Source organism: Pinus tabuliformis, chromosome 8 (genome assembly GCF_031772625.1).
Source record: "Pinus tabuliformis cultivar Carrire ecotype Pingquan chromosome 8, CPIR1, whole genome shotgun sequence".
Taxonomy (NCBI): Eukaryota; Viridiplantae; Streptophyta; class Pinopsida; order Pinales; family Pinaceae; genus Pinus; species Pinus tabuliformis.
In genome coordinates, this window is record NC_142294.1 from 1,247,411,194 (window position 1) to 1,247,416,690 (window position 5,497).

At 42.0% G+C, this 5,497-nt stretch overlaps 1 pseudogene; it reads right to left on the reverse strand.

Annotated features, from left to right (window-relative positions):
• Positions 1 to 1,023, reverse strand: part of LOC149239905 (ruBisCO large subunit-binding protein subunit beta, chloroplastic-like) — a 73,462-nt pseudogene extending 72,439 nt beyond the window's left edge.
• Positions 1,024 to 5,497: the final 4,474 nt, after the last annotated feature.

Below are 5,497 nucleotides of genomic sequence, written 5' to 3' on the forward strand. Positions count from 1 at the left end.
GTCGACTCTCCCTACTTTCCTTGTAGTGCTCTCTCCATTCCCCTTCCAAATCAATTACTCTTTGGTTCAATTTCATCATCAAATCCAATTGATCCTCAGCTTCTTTCTCTTTCTGCAGTTCTCCTATTTGAGGTGCTCAGTAGGAAGCAATCTCAATCTCTTTTTCAAGGCAGCAATATCATCATCTTTTTTCTTGATAAGGGCCCTCACACCCTTAGGATCCTTAGGATCATGTCCTAAGTCCATAATAATGTCCTCCAATGTTTTAATTATATTGTCTTTGGCTGTGGAGGATAGTCTTTCGAAGTCCAACTGAGTGTTAGTATTCTTTAATGATTCCTTCAACTCGTGGGCCAATGTGGTCTTCTCTGCAAGGGTGGCATAGACCATTTCCCCTGCTTGCTTATGTAGCTCTATTTGATCCATGGGGTGAATGTCCTTGGCCAGGACCTCTAACCTTGTCTTAACAAAATCTGCAGCTGATTGTGGCTGTTGAACCTTGGGCTTGAAGTGGCTGAGAATCATCTTTTCTTGTTTGATGTCAAATGCTGCCATCAATCTTTCCTGCTTGGCAGGTGTTGCTTTAAGAAATTGATCATATAGTTGCACTCTAAGTAGCTCATTTTGAGCTTTGATTTCTTTTAAGCTGGCTTTGATGCCAGCTGGTCTCTTGCCTTGTTGTGTGGAGGAAGACATCTCCATGTCGTGCTGCCTGTCTTGCTCTTCCTGAAAAGAGCTTGTAGGTGTATGCAGGCTTGCTTCCCTTCTCAGGCTTTCTACGACCTCTTCATTGACCTCCTCCTCGATTGGATGATCAACTCTTTTCCTCTTAGATTCAGGCTGCTGTGTAGACCCACTAGCAAGTGTGGAGTCTTCTCGATCTCGCTTTCTACCTCTTTCTTCATTTACAGGAGTTTGCAAAGGTGGCACTTGTAGTTTTTTTGTTTGTTGAGGAGGGGCTTTCCCTTGAGTTTCTTCCATTGAAGTGACAGGCTGTTCTGTGACCATTTGCTCTGTCTCCATTGGCTCTTTTCCTTTGGCTGTACCTGTTGCTGACGTAGATGCTCCTTGGGCAGCTTGTGAAGCTGCAGCTGTAGATGTGCCCTCTTCAACTTGGTATGGCAGCTTGAAAGTTACCTGGTCAGCAGAATCCAAGTCAAGAGTTTTTTCAAGATCTTTAGCAGTTTGCTCCAAAATTTCCTCTTGAGTGAACTCTTCAACTAAAGTGCCCTATGCCCATGCATCTTGATTAGCATATTTTTCGATGTGTGGGTTTTTGTAGTGGTCATAGGGTGTCAATCTATATTTGAACCTTCTGGCGTTAATAAAGCCAAGCGGGTCATAAGGGACCCACCAGAAACTTCTTTTCAACTTGATTTGATCTTTGAGTATTAGGTCAGCATCTTGCCAACCTTCCTTCTTGTTCATGATGAAAGGCCCTAGGTGGTCTTTGAATTTTATTTGAGCCTTCTTCTTGGTGTTGTGAAAATGAGCCAAATCTGCATTTATAAGCTGCCTGTAGTATTCCAAGGCAAACAACCTCATTGGTACATATCTTGGGAGCCTGTAAGGACAAAGCTCATAGCCATAAATTCTAATCACAGTGTGGTCCTGATATAGGTACCAATCACCTATATTGTAGCTCTTAGATAGCTGCAGTAACTTCTGCATCTCATAAGTTATTCTGGGAGGGGGAGCTTTCATCAAGAGGCAGGAGATTGGATATACAAATTGGTCAATGAATTCACAGTACGAATAAGGAGAATGTTGGACTTGATGGAATACTGATGACCATAAAACTACAGATCTTCTTTCTCCCTTTGAATCTAACTTTTGGATGGGACACTGGAAGCTTTCAGATTGATAATACATGAACAAATGATAGATGTATGAGGAATATTTGAAAATTCCTTGCCTATCTAGCTTAATGAGCTGGTCATGGATTTTGTTTGCTATGAACTTGGCATAGTTATACTTGACAGCAGGAGGCTGTCCCTAACTAAATGAAGACAACAGAACCAACACTGTCTCATCCACATGTGCACTTGTTGTGAAACCCAACACATAAGTTATCATGTCTATAAGTAACTTGCCCACATGATTGAAATGGTCATATAGGAATGGAGGTGGCTCCTTAGGTTGGCAATCAACCCTCATAAATGTCTTAGCAATTTTTTCAATCTTGGGGTCGTGAAGCCAGGAGGCTTCTTTCAGCAAGTTATTCATGGAGAAGGGCAATAGTATCTGAGTTTGCTTGAAATTCAACATCTGGTTGATGGAGTCAGGCGTGATATGAAAAAGTATGCTCCCAGATGGGGACTTAACAACCCTCTGACTTGGCTCATAATTTGCAGCACACAGGTGAATAGTCTCAGGAAAAATGTTGACAGAAGGGAGGAAATAATATGGCAGATTGGACTCCCATATGCCATACATGTCAGATTTGTTTATGAAACTGTTTCTCAGCTGGCAGTAGGTTTGTAAATGATTTCTGTTTCCAACTAGGTCTTGAATAAGATAGTCTGTGTTAGCCAAGGCCATTGACTCAAGTTCTTTACTTGCTGGACTTGTGGGAGTGATGTTCAGAGCAGATGGAGTGGCCATTATGCAACTTTTGAATGATTGAGCTGAAAACTTCCCTTTTCTTAGTGTATTCTTTGGGGTTGGAGACCGTGAGGAACAATGCAAAGGGGCAGAGGACAATTATAGTTTCAGAGGACTGACTTAAACAACGGAATAGGGTAAAACAAGGAAATGCTGAGTTGTTGCAAGACTTTTCCTGGAGGCCTAGCTCTAAAACGGAACTCGCCAGTGAATTTGTAAATGGGCACCAGATTTACAAGGCTTTTTCTGAGGTGAAGGGTTTCCAGTGGGTATAATGGGGTCTCAGGCATAACAGAGTTGTAAATTGGGGAATTTCACAGGCTTACAGTATGTGCAGTGGATAAAATAAAAGAACAGGAGCGAAAAAGGGGAAGATATGAAAAATACTTGGTTTAAATGATGCCGAGAGTGGACGAGCAGGTGCGAAGGTAGGCTATGAAGCCAAATTTGCAGGCCGCGGTAGCTTGTTTGGTTGATTTCAAGATTTTGGAACGAGAAATTGAATAAAACAGTGAGCCAGAGCCTTCAAATGAACCAATGGAAATAAACTACAACAGTCGTTTGCGCGCTCTTTTAAACAAAAAATGACGTTTTGGCACTTTTTGTGCTTTTTCTTTTTTTGGGATGACGTCATCGACGGGCCCAGAGTATGGATGGATGATGTGGCAGCAGACGGGGCAGTGTCGTGGCAGCAGACGGGGCGGTGTCATGGCACAGCAGCGGAGGCGGGGAGGTGACGTCATGGGGCGGACATAGTGCTTACGTTACACAAGGGAGAGCGGTAAGCAGTTTCGTGGTGCACCGCTTTAGCGCCTGGGCAGTTTGGGAGGAGGGGGTTCCGCTACACCCAGGAGGGCGACGCGTGGCGAGAGTACCACAGCAAAACCACCAAACTCCCGGATGCTAACCCTCGGGCTGTTGGCGTGTGAAGAGACCAGCCCACTGTAGATCTTGGGCGGGCCAGATCTAACGGTTGGCGGGACAGTTGAGGCGGGGGAAGGTTAGTGACGGGGCCCGCGCGTTATTTTATTTGTTTATTCATACGGCGGGGAGGGGGGGGGCGTTAACATTAATAAAGTGGGTTTTTTGGGTTTATGTCGAGCGGGGGTTAAATAATAGTTCAACATTTAATATAACATTTAAACATTTAACTTTTGGGAATAATGACTGCGAAGGGTAGAGACATGAGGCTTTGATGAGTGAGGGATTAAGTATATGTTATTATCCCAATGAGAGGTTAGGTTAATTTCAAGGTTGGGAGACAGAAGGGTTAATAGGAATCCCAAATGGACTGGTATTTCGCGGACTAAAGACATATGGCTATAGTGCCAAGGGGAGGGGCTATTTAATATTTTTGGGGATTTTATATAGTTTAGAAGTAAATAGGGATAGGGAAGTAGTTAGGGAGCTACATAGTAGAATTAGGAATTAATGTGAATTTATTAAGTGAAAGTAGAGCAGAAGGCTAAGTTTCAAAAGTAAAACTTAGACATATGGGTTAATAAGAGTGAGAAGTGATTTTACACAAGAAATGTGGCTTCTTTTCATGAAGAAATCCAAAACTTTGACTTAATGTTTCACAAAAATGAAATGGAATCGGGACTTATTGGGCAGATCCCAAGGTCCTTTAGGGGTGTTAGTAAGAGAGTCTTAGGGGGAATGAAGGGGAATTAGACATACTTCTCAGAATTTTTGCCATCCAAACACTGCTTTGCTACCTCTGCCACTGATAAGATGAGCTTTCTTTGTCAAATCCAAAACTGGAGATAATCTTACTTCTGCAAACCCCAGGCTACCTACCCAGCCTAATACACCAAGAATTTTTTTGTTACTTCAAGAATGGTGCACTTATACTTGCAAACCCTGATTGTTTTTTTCTTTAAAACTGCCTTCCTATCTAAAAGCTAACCTTATTTCTTCCAAGGGCCCAGATTAAGCTGTTGGGCTCCTTCATTCTCTACCTAGCTACTAATCTGCCAAGCTTAAACTGTTTGGACAGATTTTCTTCCTCTATCTTCTAAATCAAGAAATTTAAACCTAAGGAAGCCAAGCTTAGGATATTTGGCTTTCCCTTAGCTAAGAAATCTTTCAAAAATGGAACTTTTGCAGCATGAAAAATATGAACATTTTTGGCATTTCCACTGTCAATCATGAAACATGAAACCTGTTGCAACAGGAGGCTAACAGTGGCTCCACTTGGGGATGGATTTTCCTTGTGAAAAGCCAAGAACAGCAGGTCAGACTGCCTTGATATTCAATTATTTGCTGTTATTCTAAAAACTTTTCCCTTTGTTGGTTGCTTTATTTATAGATATGACAGCGGACTTGAAGAGCTTAGAGCCTTCACTTCGGGCTTCAACTGCATCAAGCTGTTATCCAAAGAAAAACTGAAATCCTACCTACCTACCCTAATCAGCACCTGTTTGCTATTTAGGTAAAATGAAACAGCCAGTGCAACCACTTAAGTACTTGTAGAAAGAAACAAACTGTTTGATTGACAATTGGTGAAATCAGAAACATTGTTTGGTCATGTGCCCCCATAATCAAAATTGTGACATATAAGGGCCACTGCTGACCAACTTGGTCCTCATAGAGAAAATATTTTAAAGATTTTGAGCTGAAGAGATCCTCCATGTAATCTGCTATAGGATCAACAAAAGCATCATGTGGGAGAGTTTTTTCTAGGCCTTCTTTGTTTGATGGAATGGCTGCATCCTCTGTATCAAACTCTGTAGCCAATACTTCAGTCTTTGTCTTGAAACCAAGTTTATCCCCAATCTATAAGTCAGAAGGTAGTACAATTTCCTCATGACTTGGAGAAGGAAGACTTTGGAGGAATTCTTTAGGATCTTGAAAATCAAAAGGCTGAATTTGAGAATGCACAAGTTCAATC